Consider the following 20,284-nt stretch of genomic DNA (forward strand, 5'->3'; position numbering starts at 1 on the left):
CCGCAGCATCAAGCTATGGGGCACTGGCGTGGGTGCTGTGGGGCAGCTGCGCATGCCATGTGCCTTGCAGGGAGATTCGGTGGCATCTGTGTTGTGCCAGTCATGACTATTGGCATCACGGCGGCTCTTTGATGTAGACCATTATCGCATTTTTTAAGCTCTAGGCAAAATATAATAGTGAAATTTTCTAGAGCCTGCAGTAACACCAGCGAGTTTCCTAGCACTAAGCGGCTCATCCAGAACTCCCCTCCAGCACTCCCCACGTGGAAACGCATCTGCGCTGGAATCCCCGAGAGGTGTACAACTTCCAGTGTGAGGTAATGCCATGCTCTTAGCCACTCTTATTCACACAAGTGGATTTGGTTTAAATATGCGTATTAATTGGCATGGGAACTTATTTTTTTCTTTGGCACAGCACAGTTGTTTACAAGACCCCAAACCTCTACTCAGAGTCTATTGGGGGTGGGGGGACGGGCGGATTTGACGGTCCAGAGGCACTGAAACACCTGCCAAATATTGTAAGAAGCTCCTGACATTTCTGACAATAACTTTACAAATGCCCGACTGTCCAAATGGAGCTCTCGGTCAGACACCTCACTGGCAGAAAAGGTTTGGGGAAAACAGCCTCTTCCACAGCCTCAGTACATCTATTCAACCCTTTACCAGCCATCCTCAACTTTTCTCCTTCTACTGCTCTCTGCACCACAATACGAGCACATCCCAGGCCCTGCAGAGGACACAAACACACTGCTCATCTCCTAACCAACACCAATGAGCTTTCAGCCACACTTCGCTCCCCCATTGCTCGCCATTTCTCCCACATGCATCTTCCATCCTCTGCTGCAACATACTCAGTTCAACACACATGGAGTACTCTGCAGTCGTCATCCAAATTACTCCTCCTTCTTTACATATAGATCACAGCAACCAACACGTGCATGCCAGCTAGCGAACAGAGCCTCGTGGCCATCCTATTGGTAGCGATGGGATATATAACAGCAGTGTCCAATCATATAAAGGTAAAACACCATTCTCTACATCCATACACTACAAATGCAAGATGTGTATGAGAAAGTGAGGTTTTTCAACTTTTGTGGTAAGGCACAGTGTTCACTTGCGTTCACAGAAAAATGAGGCCTTACACTTCACAATGAGGTTAACGTGCCTGCTTGTATTAATGAATACTGATGTCAGCAGAGTTGTGCATCTTAGCCAATAAACAGTGTTAGAAGTCATGATCTCATTAACTTGGAGTAAGGTCTTCTCCTTCAGCGTGGGTTACTTCCTGGCTCTGGGCATTCTGGGTGACTGTTGCTCTATTTAGGTGGTTACATGCATGTGTATGTCTCTGATATTCCTGGATTAACTGCTATTTTTATGTTATGTCTCTTTCGTTTATCATGATTGTTTACTAAACCAGCATTCACCTTATTTATTGCAGTTGGCTGATTACTTTAATTTCAAAAAAGGAATTTCCAAATGTAATTTGAGTTCTTCTTGATTACTTTCGAGAAGGTTTTAGTTGCATTTGCTTTTGATTGGGGCGGACTACGAAGTCTGTTTGTAAATGTTGCTGCTGACCTTGTTCCCTCGTGGGTTCCTTGAGTTATAAGTGCTTGTTCCATTTATTTACGTACATCTGGTAAGGTAACTCATTGGGTGCATGCGTTTGTTTTCCTGTGACTAGTTTGTTCTGATATAATTGCCTTATTTGCAATAGTTTTCAGTACACAGTTTGCTCAATCAGTTATGATTTTGTGTGACTACCTGGATTCCTGGAGTGCCTCTGACTTCATTATATTTCTTTACTTTTTGTGACTGTTGGTCCTGCGGGGAAACATTTTAAATTTATGTTGTCTTGTTTACTGGGAGCATTGCTTTTATTTTCCTTTAGTGTAATAGGCTGCCTGGTGAAGTGCACTTCCCATAGTGTGCAGTCACTTCAATTTGCCTTTAGGTGACTACCTGGCTTGATGGTGGTTTTCTATTTGATTTCATGTAACTCCTTGTCTTGATGAATGCATTGGTTTTAGTTTGTTTGAGGTAACTGCTTCACATGCTGGTTTCATCACACAGCTGACACCCACCCTGAGAAAGCCAGAGCTGCCCTGTTAGTGGTATCAAGATCAGTGCGCTTAGGTTCCTTACAGCTCCTTCGCTTGAAGTGGGTTACCACCTACCCGTTACTTTTTGTAATCTGCTCGTACCAAGTCAGATCCAGACCCAGACCAGTCCCCACAGTTGCTCCGGATTAAGGGACATTGTCATGTCATCTCAGGCGCGATGTAAAGACTCCCAGTGAGCTGAGGACTCTTTTGGCTCACGAACCAACTAGCTGGAGACCCTTGTGGTTGTTTAAAGATTTAAGATCAGCCTGTAACTCAGTCTTGAGCTGGGTGGGTGACCTCGATTACAAAGTGGCTGTGCCAGATGTCCCATTATGACCCCTTTTGCCTGTCTCCCCTTCAGACGCACAGACCATAAAACTGGGGGGTGCTCAACCCTGCCAAAAAACTGAGGGGTGACCCTAAGAGCACAGCTGCCATCCAATCAGGGGTGGGATGCTTTGGTGTGCTGGTCTGGTTTTCTGGGTGCATTGGCTCAAGTTTTTTCCCATGTAATTGATTGGGTGTCTTGGTAAGTTGGTAACTGTTTTACTTGCTTGGTGCTTTTATGTTGGTGCCTGCATGCTGAGGTGTACTCTTCTTCAGTTTAAATGTTTGTGACTGGCCTGTTGACTAGCACCCTGCTTTCAAAGTGAAGGTTCACAGGTTCACACTTGCTTTAGTTTACTTTTGTATGGTTGACTGCATGCACTGTTTTGCTGGATATATTGCTTTAAGTTACTACTTAATGCATTACTTTCAGTTTGCTTTCAAGTAATTGCCTCTCATTTTCCTAATGCTTTGTGAAGGCTGTTTCCCAACTGCTGTGCAACTTCTTCTACTCTTAGAGATGAGATTTTCATGAAAGTCTTATAGTCTGAATTCAGCACCTGAGCGTAATAGGACGGAATGTATGAAGCTCTGTGGTTATACTGAATAAGCAGCTACCTATGTTATGCCATCTATTAATGTAATAACTGCACTTTCACAATTGCTTTATTAACCTTCTTGCTTTCTCAAATTTGCTTGAAAATGCACGATTTTTCTTCTTTTTTTTCAAAATTTTCTTGGGGGGGGGGGGGGGGGGGTAATCCCCCCAAACCCCCCTTTTGGGGTTCGGGCTCGCTCGCTGCGCTCGCTCGCTACGGTGCTGTATGCAAATCACTTTGCGCCTCACCACTTTAAAATGTCACCCACCGCCCCTGCACAAAAGTAACACAATGAATACTGAATTTAATCTAAGGTACAACTCCAAGAAGATTGAAATCATGCACATCGACTGAATGGCTGAGCATCGAAAACAAACATATCTGCCTGCCTGGACGACACAGACAGACAATCAAGGCACAACATGGGTGGAGGGCCTGAGCAAATAACAGTTTGTGGGCAATCGGATTCATATAATACTGAAACCAAAGGGCCTCTCCAAATTCTTTACAGTTGACCCAACTTTGAGCCTCAAATAGAGTTTGTAGGCAGAGAACTGGAAGATGAAAGCAGAAGTTCTGAAGATGAAAGGGCACATACCGATGTCCCAGTTCAAGGCCATCAGAACCTGGATCAGGGACAGCATTATGTACTTGTCTTTATTGAAGAAAAAATTCCTTTACTCAAGTAATACCAGAACACAGATTTATTTAGACACTCCAACATAGTGTGTTGACCGACTGAAAGCGCAGGCAGTATATATACAAATCTCCATGGTCAGCGGTCATCTAGTTCCCCAGTAGAGGAAGCCAGTACAAACATAATGTTTTACAGGTTGACAGGCAGAATTTAAGTAAGGCTTCCTGCAATTAGAAACAGTTCCAGTTTCCCAAAACATGATAGTAAGTATAACAGCTTAGGCTTGTACAGTAGAGATATACAGTAAGCAATGTGCGGGGATGGTAAATGTCTAATAGCAGAAACTTCTAGTTTGTATTCTTCCATGGTCAAACAGGATGAAAAGTGACCTGCAAAGATATTCGGTCTATGCTCTCTATGCCGGAATCAACAAATCACTGCTTCATAAAACTCCAGACCGTCCAGAAAGCCGCAGCCAGACTCGTCATCATCCCGCGACACGGCAACATCACCCAGCACCTCCATGACTTCCACTGACTCCCCGTCGAAAAGAGAGTTACCTTCAAGCTGCTCACACATGCCTACAAAGCCCTCCACAACACCGGACCCCAATACCTCAATGATCGAATCTCCTTCCACGCCCCCAAGTGAAACCTCCTCTCCACCGACCTAGCCCTTGCCGAGATCCCCGCATCCACAGAGCCAGAATGGGGGCAGATCGTTCTCATACATCGCGGCCAAGACCTGGAACGAACTCACCCCTCAGCATCAGATGAAGCCCTACACTGCAAGCCTTCAGAAAAGACCTCAAGACCTGGCTCTTTTGATGACCTCGGAGCTGCCCAAACCCTCCTCCCCCAGTGTCTTCCGACCCTCACGGGTGAGTGGGCTCAATAATGACCTGATTGACTGATTGGTGTTGAGGAGCTCTGGTCATAAAGTCATCTGCACACATTCTTTTTTTTTTTTAAATATTTTTATTGAGATGGATCGGAATATGACACAGAATTACAAATACCAACTGAATACCATCAGACATTTACACATATGGGCTTAAACCATATTGCATGTGATAAAATCAGACAATTAATATGTAGAAATCTCAGCGATCGACAGAAAAAAAAATGTTACAGTCCAAATAATGCAAGGGGATCGTTCTTCCATCAACTCCCGATCTATTCATCTTAGTTCTCTCCAATTCCTAAGAGGAGCCCAGATCATTTTACCATACTCTTTCCCCCTTTTGCCCTTAAAGCTATATAGGCATTCCTCTATATTATGGATCCCCAGCAGCCTGGTTAGCCACATCTGAAAAGAGGGCGCAATCGGGTCTTTCCAAGCCGCGGCAATTAAGTTTCTAAAAACAGCTAAGGATAGAAAAATAAATGCTTCAGCTTCGTGTCCAATTGCTAAGTTTCCATCCCTACCAAGTAAAACCATAATTGGGGATAGAGATATTTGAAGCTCTAGCAGCCCCGATAAAAATGTTTCCATTTCTGTTAAAACAGGTGTGAGATTCTGACAAGAATAAAAGATATGCAGAAGATCCGCCGGGCCTTGATTACACCTCGGGCATTTATCGTTGTCTCTTAAACCCCATTGAAACAACTTTGCAGGGGTATAATACAAATTGAAGACCATCTTGTAATGCTGCGCTTTTAAATTAGTTGCTCTTAATACCTTTTTATTCAGTGCAAGCGCATAATCTATGTCTACATTTGGATCCCCTATTTTTTGAGCCCAAGCAGACTCTATCTGTACAATATCATTACCTAACGCCTTCAAGAGATGACTATACCCTACTTTAATCTTCTTGCCACCATTTATTACATATTTTAACAGAGGATTTATCTCCTGTAATACTAATCTCGGTCTGAGTGATTTAATCGTTTGCTTGACTTGACTATACAGGAGCCAGTGGGTGGCAGGGTCCCCGCTGGGGTGGCTGAGTGGCTGAGTGCCTCCCCAGCGTGCTACAACGCCTGAATTACAGCGGAGCTGGTTGGTGGTGTGTGCAACAGTGTTCAAAGTAAAATGTGAGATTAACTGTGAGTGCAAAATTAAAAAATACAAGGTTGGAGCCTATACAAATTTTCTTGATAAAGGCCAACCTGTATTAGGTTAAAAACAAAGTGGGCGGACAGGCTAGGTTCATATTAGGAAACCTGTGTCCTTTAAGTAAAACAATTGGTCAACATGTTTCTGCTGTTCATTTTGCTATTTTGCTCAGCATTCGTCAGGACCTAAGTAAAGTAGAAGATGGTCCTCCGGTGGTATGCGCGCGCTAAGGCGCACCCTCCCGTGAGGCTCTTAGTGTGAAAAAGTAAATTATTACGTGTTACTCACGGTTAGTACCCGTGGATTCTCACTGAGAATCACAGGAGCAAAAAAAAACTGTAGAGAGGGAACAAAACACAGGCAGAACACAATAACATATACTGCCACCCACTGTCAAAAAATGTTGTTTTTTTTGCCAGCTATTCCATAGCAACATAGCATACTCATTGTCAAGTGTTCTTTAAACCATTGTTTTTATCATATTTACCAATAATAAACACACCTCTAATTGTATCATGGAGTATACAGGATTAGATGATTTCCCCTTTATATTGATTTAAAATTGATCACCCAGGGGTCACTAAAAGCGCTAAATTCAAGACACTTTATAAACATAGGCAGGGTGTGGTGGGAATATTCCCTGCTTATCACAACATTTATACTGTCAACTGTATTAATTAAAAACAATGTAGCAATAGTGATTGGTCTCAGATTGTAATGTGCTCCTTAATAGAGCACAGAAAACCAGAAAAAATCCCTCTAGAGGATTCTGTGGCGTTATAAATAAATTAAACAAGGGACTCACATAACGAGAGAACAATGCTCTCCCCTTGGGTCGAGACAACGCGGGATATCTTCACGCGGTGTCGATCTTGAAAAAGAAAAAAATTATATTTATCCATCAAGCGGCAAGTATTCCTGCAGGTAACCGCTTGTATGAGTCTATGGCTAAATCGTCACTTACTTGAGCAACCGTGACTCCGGTGACCGAGAAATAGGGGTGCGATAAAGGGTGCGTTTGTAATGTTAATTCCCATATTAACTTGTCAAACCTACAGCCTGAACCGCTGGATAGAATTACCCCAGATTTGGCAGAAAGGTAGATGTTGTTATGCACGTTTTGCTTTTTATTTGGTGCAAATCCGTCCTGTAGTTATGTGTCCAAAATTGATTATTTTCATCGCACGCGATATTTGCAATGATGCCGCGACCGCCAATGTTGCCCCCTGTGCACTGTCATGGGGGCTTCGTGACTATTGCGATATCATCGCCAATATTGGTGAAAATATTAAAAACAAAAATTGAAACATTATTACACATTGTATTATATTGAGATTCTGATTACAGTTTGTATAGAGTTATATAGGTAGTGATTTATCTAGTGTGATATTACAATTAATGATATAGTTATAATTTTTTTATGTGGTGGTGGCTATTGAATTTCTGCTTTTGCTTTCTGCTTTTGCACTGTATCATTGTATAGTAGTAATTCTCTAGTGTGTAAAATGCTATAATATGTGTTCCTATATGTGTTTTTCACTTTGTGGAGAAGGTGCGATTGTCGTGGTTACATGCGTCGTCGCAACTCCCCGAAAAAAACGCAGAAATGGAAAATAGGTATTAAACATGGATTTTAAAGGAACATAGTGCAAAAACAGGAGTTTAAACATGTTTTTAAAGAACCACGTACTTAGTAATATGTGCAGTGCAATGTTTAGAATTGACTTTTTTTGTTAATATTTTTGGATGTGCTAGTGGCGGTTGAATGTCTGCTTTTGTTTTGCGATTTCGCGACTTATTTGCGCCCATCGCGATGTCTCCGTGTTCCTAAAAGCAAAAAAAGGATGTCTATAAAAAAAATTGCAATATTTCAGCTACTAGGGTGGCTCTGACCAGAACCTTTTGTGTTGATTGTGTGTATATGACAGCTACATTTAAGACCAGATGCAGAGTTTCGGGTTAGTTAGAATTACCCTGTTGCCTTAGTCTGTAAAGTACACGCCATCATTTCTATAAATGCATGTCAAAACGCAGATTGTTTTTAACCACTTGGATGCTAAGGCCCTGGAAAGATTTACAACCACTTTCCATTGAAATCAATGGAAACTCCATGACGAGTTACCCTTGTCATTAGCATCCAAGGGGTTAAAGATACAGTCCATGCGATGGTCTCTGAGTAATGCAGAAGCAGTTTTATTAACATGTTTACTAGCTTTTGTAATCTGTGGACAGAATTGATTTGACCACTTTCATTTCTGTCTTTGGCATATATTAGAGTACACCAAGACAGTGTGAGGGAAATGCGACATCAGTTCTGCAAAGATCTTTCATTAGGATTTCCAGCCCTAGCCCATGTGCCTAGTTCATTGCAACTATAGTGCACAGTCATGAGGTGAGGATCTCGACAATCAACAATGGATTTAACGAAATCCAGCAACTGATGAAACTTTAATCCTCTCTGGCCAAACCGAGTAATCTCCACATTTGGCAAACCGAAGTCCCTGTCAATACTGTGTTTTCTGCAGCCTCTTTAGCCCAATAGACATAGTTGTGTCCCACAATCCACATGCCAAGCATTTTGAAGTGAAGGAGCAATAACAGTCAGGACAGGCTGGAGCTAAATGAGGTTGTTTTTCAAATAAAACACAGTTATAAAGGATGTTTTTTTATTTAAAAAAAAGATATATTTAACTGGATGCTGGTGGCATGAAAGTGAATAAAATGATGTAGTGTGTCGGATGCCTTAGCAAGAAGTCATGTTGGCTGTTTAAAAAAAGAAATGTTATACAGGCATTGATATGCCTTTTAATCTGCTGTATCTCATTTGAAAGTAGCTTGTTTCTCTTAGAATGTGCTTTGAAATTATGACCTACTGCTTCCACCGGGTTGCTAGGTACACTGAGCTAAGAGTGTATTGGGGGAAAGGGTGTGAAAGAGGCAGAATTTTTTTTTAATTTTAGGAGTTCTGACTCCTTTTAAGTAATGGCAAACTTTAATTTCCAACTCAGGACTATGGAATAAACTGTTGTTGAGTATTTAAATAAAAAAAACTGAAGCTAAATATCAATGTGTTTTTTCGTGATTATTCTGCGATGATATCAAAAACATTTCGAGACAGGAACCTCATTTTGAAACAGAGGAAAAGGGTTAAAAGATGCTAACCATTCACAAGTGGAACTACAGTAGTCTAAAATGAAAGACCTGATTTCATTTGTTGCCTTTCTCATGATCATAGAGTGGAAAGCTGAAGATGCTGCCGTTTTATAGTTGATTTGTATGAGAGTGGTGTACCATTCTTGTACTTGGTTTTTACAAATCTTAACAGTGTCAAAACTATCCAGGAAGAGCTAAAACAACAATATAATCAATGAGCTCAATCCACTGGTATGTATATAACTTTTTAATTATTTAAAAAATTTACATTACATGATTGAACTTACTCATCTTGCGCATGAGTTTGGATTATGTTCTGGCTATAGGCTTAATACGGAAAAAACAATAATAATTGGGACAAAAAACATCCATAAAAGAGATCCAAGATATGTGGATTCTGCAGTTTATCTTGGGGTAAGAATCAATGCTAATGTGGGCAAGATGGCGGCCGTGTAGGACGGTCGGGAAGCAGCTCGAGTGAGGAGATGCGGTCTGGGAGATTGTAGGACCCCAAAGAACCCGAGCCACGCACCACAGTGCCGCAGAGTGAATACATGACATGATATGCGAGGATATGCATATGCATAAGATAATGAGGATTTAAAGACCCAGCCAGCCGATCTGAGCGCGAGAAAGGCAAGAAAGGCAAGGGAAAAAACGCGACAAACACGGAACGTGATACCGCCCCTGCCGCATGAAACTTACTCGCGGTTGGCCGCTACAGCGGCTTCTGTTGGAACTGCTACGGGCTGTGAGGAGGCGGAGAGCCCTATCGGCGGTCAGCTTGCTGGCGGAGGCTGCGGAGGCTGCGGAGTCGGCGTCCAGCAGGCAAGCACAGCGGAGTTCGCAGGTGAGGCGGGCGAGGCGGGACCTGCGGCGGAGGAGGAGGAGACAGATTGAGGCTCTGGAGATCCGACTGAGTCAGCGGCTGTATTCTCCCTGTAGTGTTGGGAAAAGCGCCCTGAGAGCTCTGGAGGCTCTGGAGACTCTGGCAGACTGTAGCCCGGAGGGAAAAATCCGGGGGTGCAACAACACGAGCGGTGAGGTGCAGTTTGGGCTTCTAGAAAGGAGGAGAGAAATTATGGCCCCCAAAACTACTGCAGGCGCTAAGGCAGCTGCTAGAAGAAAGGCTGCAGCGGATTTAGCAGGCTTAACTACAGAGAACGAGACGGAGGGCAAAAAGACTAGGAAACAAGACACCCCAAATACAAAAATGGCACAACCACAGGGAAATAGTAAAGTCAATCTAGATTCCCAGGGTACCACCCCGATATCGAATATTTTCCAGAAACTGGCTAAAATAAAAGGCTCTAATGATACAGCTGATTTTATCCCTACCAGTAACGAGGTTGTCCAGGGTATGATGAGAGCTGAAGACGGGGGGGGGGGGCCCCCTATGATGCAGAGGTTGTGCCCACAAATGAAACAGATATAGACATCCCCGCGCTCCAGGATCAAAACGAAGACACACTGGGGTGTAAGAAAGTGGATCCTGGTATAGGAGAAGCGGAGGGCATTGTGCCCGCACTCAATCTGCTAGAAGGAATATCGGAGAAGGAAACCGGGGGCGATGCAAGTGATAAAAAAGAGGTCCCCAGCGAAGCATTCTTTTCAGTGTCAGAGGGTGGGGAATGGTCGGAGGAAGGGGATAGTAGTCTGGATCAAGAAATTAGTGGGTCTGACGCAGACACTGACAGTGATCTGGAACACGATGATCTTAACCCTCCAATAACCGCAGTGAAAGTCATGACAGGCTCGAAAATCCAACATAAAAAAAAGGAACAACTTACGTCCAAGCTTGCTAATACAGTTCAAGACAGTCCAGGGGGGGAGACGGCACAGATGTCTCTCCTAGAGGTTATCCATCAGGAGATAATCTCGCACAGGGAAGAAGTTCGTCAGGAAAGTCGTAAATCTCAGGCAGCAGCCAGAAAAATTCAAGGGGCAGTCAGGAAACTAACAAAAGTCTGTATGAACCTAGGGGAGCATGTTAATAATCTGGAAGAACGAGTGGTCTCAGTGGAAGCCGAGACGGCAGCAGCATCTAGCACCATGGACCTACAAGGAACTCAAATTACTGATATACAGTGGAAATTGGAGGCGCTGGAGAATAGATCAAGACAGAATAACCTGCGCATCTTGGGAATCCCCGAAGGATCAGAGGATTCGGACATGAAAGCATTTGTGGTGAAGCTATTTGAACAGGCCTTTACAGATCTGAAAGATTGGAATTGGTCAAGGGAGGTTCAGAGGGCACACCGTATACCTTTTAAGATCCACAAAAATGCAAAAGAGGGGGATAAACCAAGGGCCATTCTGATCTTCTTGGGCAATTTCAACTTGAGGCAAGCAATTTCAGAGAGAGCAAGACCTGATAAAAAAAAGATTGTGGATGGTTACTCCTTTTTTGTGCGCCCTGATTTCTGTCATGTCACGGTGGAGAGACGCTGGAGACTACGTCAGATGATTAAACCGTTTCAAGATAAGGGCATGCAGGCATATTTGATTAATCCGGCCCAACTGAAGATAATTAAAGATGGTCGAACATTATATTTCTCTTCTGAGATAAAGGCCAAATAATTTTTGCAGTTGTAGGGCATGTAGCAATCTGTAGTGATGTATAGTAATGTATAACAGCATTTAGAATATTTCTATTTTTTCTGGTAGAGTAAATTTGTTCTGCATGAGGGAAGTATTTTGATAAGAAGGGATTTCTATTTAGATCAATATCTTTCATTATAGGTACACGAAGTGGTGGGTTTGGGTGGTGCTGGGTGTAGTAGATATGGTGGTGGGTGATAGGGTTATGGGCATTTAAGGATGGGTCATATGTACTAAATCTCCTTAACTCGGGTAGCGAACCATCACGTGCACAGACCTCAAGTCTGAGCGCCTCTAAGGAAGGGGGGGGGAGCCCTGGCTGGGGAGAGGAGTGGCAGGGCAGGGAGGGGGAGGGTGGAAAAGAACGGGGGAAAAAAAAGAAAATTTTTGAGATGGAAAGGAGTAAGACTATCACTATGAGCAGAATTATATGCATGGATAACAGTCATCGTAGGGAGAAGAAATGCGGCAATAATGTCAGACATTAGGATTTGTACCATAAATGCAGGGGGGTTAAATGATTGGAAAAAAAGGCAAAGGATATCACACTGGGTAAGATCTAATAATATAGACATACTCTGTATTCAGGAAACTCATATACCCTGGGATAAAAGGAAGCTGCTTGATATCTATGGGTATACGCTGATAGGGTGTTCATCACAAACATCGATGATAAGAGGTGTGGCTATCCTAGCTAAATGCAATCTGGGGGGGGCGAAACGTAGCAAAACGGATGGGTCTGGTAGATGGGTCATAGTGGAACTGCAGATGGGGGTTACGCTGTGTGTAATTTATGGCCCGAATGAAGATGACCCATTGGTTTACGATAAGCTGGAGGAAGAACTGGCTAATTGGGTAACCCCGATGATAGTATGTGGGGATATGAACATCACAGCTGACTGGAAACAGGGAAGTAAATACATAGGGCGTAAACGAAAGGTAAAGAGAGCTCTCGACTCTCTAATAGAGTCACATGGCCTGGGGGATGTATGGGGAATTAAGATGCCCAGGGATCCAGGGTATACATATTTTTCACATCCCGCACAGAAATATTCTAAACTAGATTATTTCTTTGTGACAAAGGGAGAAATCTGTAAGGTTAAAATTACCAACCCCCCAAGAATTATTTCGGATCATAATCCTTTGATACTAACATATAAGATCCCCAATACTCAAAGGAAAATCTCAAAGTGGACGTTTGAAAGGAAACTCCTAAATGATGAAAGGTTTGTCAAACATATTAAACACTGGGCGAAAGAATTTTTTGAAATGAATAGATATAGTGCATCTAGAAATGGTGTATGGGAATCCTTTAAAGCCTCATTAAGAGGGGAGACAATCAGCTGTGCAGCCAAATTAAGGAAAGAGGATAGTAGTAATTTGGAGAAACGTACGTTAGAGTTAGCAGAAGCTGAGAAATGCCACATAATGGAAATAGCTTCAGGTCAGGATAGTTCGGAAACTACTAGAACTATGTCTTTAATCAAGGGGGAGATCCTAAAAATAATTACGCAGAAGGAGATTGGTAATTATCAGACACATAGAGCAAGGAGATATGAGACAGGCGAGCAAGCTGGAAGAGTCTTAGCTCTCCGTATCAGGCAAGAATCGAATAAAAATAAAATTGCGAAGATTAAATATAATGGTGTGGAGCATACAGACCCTAAAGCTATAATGGAGGTATTTCAGAATTTTTATCAAAAATTATATGATCAGGAGACTGGGATGGTACCAACTTCGCATGAGTATGGGCCATTATGCCCATCGCTGGGGGAGGAGGATAAGATGCGACTGGACTTAGACATAACATCAGAGGAGATCAAGACTGCATTATATGAATTAGCAGCGGGTAAAGCAGTAGGTCCAGATGGGCTACCATTAGAAGTTTATAGGGCTCTTGAAGATGAAATCCTTCCTATGTTGGTAGACCTTTTTAATGGAATAATCTGCTCGGGAATGATCCCTGACACATGGAAACAAACCAATATCGTAATATTTCATAAGAAGGGGAAACCTGAGGAAAACCCTGGCTCGTATCGGCCAATATCATTGATAAATTCGGATGCAAAACTCTATTCGAAAGTATGGGCCAAAAGACTAGGGAGGGTAATTGGTCAACTTGTCTCACCTTGGCAGCATGGGTTTGTCCCGGGTAGGGGCACAACAGAACACATCGCGCGAGCAATCTCGCTGTTTGACTCGAATGCTGCTACAGGAGGAGATATGGCCATGATCCTTTTAGATGCCGAAAAGGCCTTTGACCGTGTAGTCTGGGATTTTATGTGGGAGGTGTTAGCTAGAAGGGGTTTTGGAGAAAAATGTAGTCATCTGCACACATTCATTGTATTTTCATTTTCTCATTACGGGCATTGTCAAATTATCATAATCTTCCACATTTTAGTGGATGATCAGGTTCTGGAAGCGGAGAGCCAGAAGAGGCCTCAGACCATCATTCTTCGTGAAGGCACTGAAGTAAAAGAAATACTATCCCGTACCAATCTCTCCTGGAAGCACAACGTCTATGACCCCTTTTGCCATTAAGGAATAACTTCTGCCTCCAAAACAAGGTTGGTGTGAGTCGGAAAGCATGCTCTGAAGGAATCTCAGTAGTCCAACACAGGAGATAGGTACAGAGGGCACTTATCCAGCAGACTAGATGAATGACGCAGAAATCCATTATGACCGCCTCCCAATGGTTACAAACTTTAGACCATCCCCCTGCAAGAACATGGTGAGGTGTTTAGGAGTCAGAGGGGTCTGAAGTGGAAGGGCTCACAGAGGACAGTGGGGACTGGATCCTCTATAGTCGAAGTCTTCTAAACCCAACCCTGCCTTAAAATCAATACATCTGTTAAGGCAGTAGCTAGGCTAGGATGGCGGTCAGTGCCGGACCCCACAGCCTAAGAGTCACCACGGAATGTCCGATATTATTGGTGGAACTGCAGTGCGGGGGCAGTCAGGCCCAGTACTCTAGCTGTTGCTACATTATTCTTGAAGCATTCACTGGAAAAAAGTCTCTCTTTTTAAACCGTCATGTCCTAAGCATGTCATTGCATCCCCAGAAAAGGGATAAATAGAATGCATCCAAGCAGGCTGCCTCAGCGTAACAGCTGCACACAGGCAATGGTGTCTGCAGAATCCAAGCCACATTTCAGTATCTGCTTTGATGCATCCCAGTCCTTAATTCAGCAGGTCAGAGAATGGCTTCTTCATGTGCTCTAGAAGGCTAATGTTTTGCAAGTTCACATCAAGCATGGACATGGCGGCCCTAAAGGCAGGTGGCATTTTCTGGACTCAAAACCAAACTGCCAGAGCCAAAAACCTTGCGACCCAAAGTATGAAGTGTCTCGGACTCTGTCTCCAAAGGGCCCATACAAAAGGCATTTGGGTTCTGCTTGGAGGAAGACATCTGAACCACAAAACGTTCCAGTAATGGGTAGGATGGCAAAAAGGTGAATCCCTCGATGCCGGCCTGTAGCGCCTGGAAATCTACCTATGGAATGCTGAACAAAAGAACGGGTTCTCCCATGCAGATCTCTAGGACAGCCTGGTGAATGAAGCAAGGGCTCTGCAAAAACTGTGGAGGCTCCTAAAATTTCAATCAGAATATTCAGCTTAACAGCCGCAGAAGGAAAGCCTTCACTGCTAGGGCGAGAGCTCAAAGGAAGAGAGTGAGGTGGTAGCTCAGCTGACATTTTTGACAGTGGTTCCAAAATAAACATTTGTACACAGTTGCAAAATGTAACAACTGGTGGATGCTTATTATACTCCTAGAAATCACCTTTATTATATGCAGTATATGCAGAAGAATGAGTAGTGATTCTACTTTGAAAGCAAACATTGCACTGAAAACCCTATTTGTAACAAAGATTGCTGGCGGTTTTGTAGTTAAACTATTGTGCAGTTTGATTTCTTTAAAAATAAAACGTACCCAAAACATACTGGCAACTTAAAAATAAGTAGATGAAGGTTACAAACACTTTTATGAAGCTATCCTACAATTTTTAAGGTGAACTTTAAAAATAATTTAATAAAATGCTTCAGATGCATGCCAGTATATTAACAAAGTTATAACAAGTAATCAGTGTGAATGTATTATGAGCAACAAGTACTAAATTAGTGACCCCATTCTTAAGGTTAAAAGTTGCACCCTCGGGTCTGTGGCTTTGCATGGGTGCTGTTTTACGACTTTTGCGAATGTCTTAGTTTATTTACAGTAACATATTATGAAATTGAGTGAGAGACATGAAGTCAATGTCACAAGATGCTTGCTTAGAAACTAAGGTAAGAGATACAGCAATGGGTACAATTAAACCAATGATAAACCCTGAGCTCTAATACAAGAACATAATGCAAAAATGAATATTGAAAGTGGTGGCATATGAAGATCTGAAAGCTAGCCTGAACAGAGCCTCTGCATACAGAGAGCCTGAGAATATTTAAATATTTGACGTGGATAGAGGGATGGTGTGTTCAAACTCCATATATAGTCAGAAAGATGGCATGATCAGACCTTTGCTAGAATCCAAATCCTGGCCTTGTATGAGCCATGGTGTAAAGCAGAGTCTATTATCAGAGATCAAATATAATGAGAACGCTAGTACCACTGAGCTTACGCCTCCAAACTGTGTCAGTAGACTTACACATGGCTATCCAACATATTCATATCGCACAATCAGAGGAAGGAACCAATTTAACATGAAAAGAGGATTAAAAAATAGCACATTAATCTCACATGCGGGGCACAGCCTGCCTCCGTTTCTAGCCCCATTTCAAAGTTTGTTGCAATGGAAAATACACCATACAAAAAGAGCAGATACAGCATTCATTTGGGAATAACTGGCTATTCAAATAGTGTAAAAAAGCCAACCACCGATTCCACCTACACGTGGGGGTCAAACCACTATTGAAATGGAAATAGGATTGGAACACAGCATCCTCCAACCTGATTGAATAGGACGCACTCAAGGTGGTGGTTGGGGGGCTGCAATTGGACAGGCAGTAGGAGCCAGACAGGAAATACACCAGACCTTACAGAGAGTTGAGAACTTAATGACCACCTTGGAGCAAAAAGTAGTGACGGATCCAACTAAAAAGGGTGCACTACAGAGTGCTCAGATAGACCACGCTGAAACACTTGAAAAATTGCAGGTTATTGATCACAGAACCTTTATGCAGTGGAAACATTCGGAAGCAGATAGGGCTGGAACATTATTAGCACGAATAGTACAGGACAGACCTGCACCACCCATTATTACACATATTCATAAGCCCTCGGACAGATCGGTTCACACGCAACAAGAAATAACCGAAACCTTTTGCACATACCTTAGTGATCTATACGCAGCCCCAGAACCAGATGGCTGATAGCCAGAAACCGGTCCTTGGATGCTTGATTCCGGTCTGGGAAAGACATGGCTTGGTAGTTCGGACTGGACTGTTCCCATGAGGCACAAGGTCAGAGCTGATTTGCATATAGCCAGTGTCTAACCCAGGGTGGTGTGGAGTGCAAAAAAACGATGGATTTAGGCCCAGATCCTTGTACTGGGGTGAATGTATGACATTGTTCTACATTCTGTCCATCAACTGAGTTTTTTGCAATTTTCACCCCGAGTGGGCTGGGTATGCTCAGACGTTAGTCCCAGGCTCTCCACACCACTGGTGTCAAGCTATCCAGGCTGATGAAGGCTGATAGCCAGAAACCGGTCCTTGGAAGCTTGATTACGGTCTGGGAAAGACATGGCTTGGTAGTTCGGACTGGACTGTTCCCATGAGGCACAGGGTCAGAGCTGATTTGCATATAGCCAGTGTCTAACCCAGGGTGGTGTGGAGTGCAAAAAAACGATGGATTTAGGCCCAGATCCTTGTACTGGGGTGAATGTATGACATTGTTCTACATTCTGTCCATCAACTGTGTTTTTTGCCAGAACCAGATGCCAGCATCTCTATAGAGGACTTTCTCCCCTCCCTGCCGACAGCTATACAGGACGAAATAGTAGGCCCTATCACACAACATGAAATACGCATTGCAATTATAGGCCTTAATCGTAATAAGGTGCCTGGCATGGACGGCCTACCCATAGAGTTTTACCACACTTACTCTAACATCCTGGTTCCCAAATTAGAAGAGGTATATAAGACAGCCTTTGAGGTAGGTCACCTACCATGCTCCACCATGCAGGCTCTAGTCACCTCCTTGCTCAAACCAGGTCGTGATAGCACAGACATTACTAGTTATAGGCCCTTATCTCTACTGGCAACAGAATATAAAATCCTGAGCAAAGCACTAGCGAACCGTATTCAGCCCTACCTCACCACCCTCATTCACAGTGATCAATCCGGATTCTTATCGAATCGTAGCTCGGCCCTAAACACCAGCCGGTTGCACTATGTTAGGAGTGCCACCCCGGCCGATTATCCGGATGCGGGGTGCTTGGCATTAGACCTGCGACAGGCCTTTGATTCCATAACTTGGGACTATATGTTCGCAACCCTACACCGCTTTGGTTTCTAGGACGACTACCTTAAATGGGTACGCCTACTCTACACCTCCCCCATGGCGAGAGCTCGCACCGGACGACATCTCTCGGGAGTACACAATTCACAGGGGTACACGGCAGGGTTGCCCCTTATCCCCTTTGTTATTTGTACTTGCATTGGAACCCCTGGCAATAGCATTGAGACGATCAGCAAAACCCCTGGGAATACTTATTGATGGTACAGCCCACCTTACTTCCCTATACGCAGATGATATCCTTCTCTATCTTCACGATCTATCAGCTGATGCAACACCCCTCCCCACTATTCTGTCAGACTTCGGGAAGATTTCAGGCCTTGTAATTAATTCACGGAAATCACTTGCCTTTTTCTTCCGAGAGGGGACACACCCGGCTGAAGTACAATTTGGCACTGATTCAGTAGCTCACACTCAAATACCTAGGCATACAGGTATATAGATCACAGGTAGACATGCTAGAAGCTAACCTCTTGAGAGCCATTGCAGCCCTGCGCTCTAGTGTGGCCTTTTGGACATCTTTGCCCCTTTCGGTGATGGGACGAATTCGCATCCCTAATATGGTAGTACTCCCTCGATTACTATACTATTTCGTGAACCTGCCCATTGTGGTTCCCCATCCATTTTCTGCACCTTGAACACTATCTTGGTGGAGCTTATATGGCGAGCAGGTCGCTGAAGAGTAAGCCTACAGAAACTCCAGCTGGAATCCCGCAAGGGAGGGTTAGAGGTTCCTGACTTCAGGGCATACTATTATGCATGTGGAATCCAATGGCTATCATACTGGACAGCGGGGAGGAATCTGCAGGAAATAGGGTTCACCCAGAGAGATATAGATCGAGGGACACTTCATTCCTTGATTCTGCCCAAGGCCAAACTTCCCTCAGAGGAGCCGCCGTTGTTGAAGACCGCGCTACAATGCTGGAAGAAAGCTCTGCAATATACGCCTGCCATAACCCCTTATGCAGCAAATATTCCCTTATTGGGTGTTCCCACCCCGGGGGTAGGCTTAATAATATTAATAATCCACATTTGTAAAGCGCACAATCAGCCGTAAGGGTCTCTAGGTGCTGGGGGCCGTCAGGAAGATTAAGCAAGCTATTGCCCAGAGTCACCTCTTCAGAGTAACATCTGCAGCGCCTACACATATTGGCACATATTTTGCAATAGACATAGGAATTCAAGTCAATGGTCAAACACTGCAAATTCTTTCCACATTGTCAATTTTTTTATGGACAGTTTCCAATAGTATGATGAGAGGACCTCTCTCTTTTAGAAAAGCCAGACATTTATGCATAAGGGGTTTCCTTTGCATTCCTCTGTGCTACCGTGCCTTGTGGAAAAAACTCTTTGGAGGGGAGAACAAGGTCATGCGCTTTTTTATTAGCATTCTCCTTGAATTCGGGTTTGTGTCTCTTTCTTGCTGCCCTATCAGAACTATATTCCTTTCACTTAAGGCAGAAACCACTCTATGGTGTTATCCAATGTTTATGCTTCTTGGGGCTCTCAGAGACACTTCAATGTTTCTAAGTGAGCACAGCACCTGTCAAGACTCTGGCACAAGTGTTACCAACAACAGTTTCCACTTCCCTATCACATATAAAATTGTGCGACAGGGACTATGTGGTAGGTAGCATTGTAGCTTAGTATGCACGTGCAGATGTTGATATATTGACCTCATGAGTCCACATGGAACTTGTCTGCCCAAGGTTCTAGCAGGGACAGTTATGTCAGTTGCTGCCATGACCATGACCAGACAGAACATGTTAAGTGGTGGGCATTTCTTCATATGAAACAAAACTGAATTCAACCTTGCACTCTGGTACAGTCTAATCCTTACCACATTTGGCGACGACCAGGATCCTTAGTGCCCTCAGACTTGCGTGTGTCATTAGTCTTGGCCAGTGCATGCTCACAGCCTGGAGTTAGTGGTGTGAGCTGGACGTTGTGACCCACATGGACTGTCATCGCGACTGAGAAGGAAGGTATACGGCTCCCTCTGGTGTCTCCAGCCCAGTCTTGTGTGTTTGCTGCGTTTCTGGCCCAGCGCTTCCGTTGTGCGCTTTCACTGAGGAGTGGTGATCCTTCCCACACACTACTCAGTGTATCAAACCCTGGGTCAATTCTAAGTGGCCGTGTCTACCCAGATGCCCTCAGAAACCCACCTCTGCTGGTCACTGTGCTGTAAAATCACCAGGGTTCATGTCTGTCTTATATTATACTCGCTTCACAACACACTGAAATACCTACACATCCCATAGGCTCTCTGCAGCACACACATTTTGAT

At 43.7% G+C, this 20,284-nt stretch overlaps 1 protein-coding gene across 1 annotated transcript in view; it reads right to left on the bottom strand.

Moving 5' to 3' along the window:
- The window catches only part of DUSP19 (dual specificity phosphatase 19), a 104,624-nt gene that overhangs the window by 50,635 nt on the left and 33,705 nt on the right, over positions 1–20,284 (bottom strand). The gene's annotated exons all lie outside the window — the stretch shown is intronic.

Source organism: Lissotriton helveticus, chromosome 3_1, assembly GCF_964261635.1.
Source record: "Lissotriton helveticus chromosome 3_1, aLisHel1.1, whole genome shotgun sequence".
NCBI lineage: Eukaryota > Metazoa > Chordata > Amphibia > Caudata > Salamandridae > Lissotriton > Lissotriton helveticus.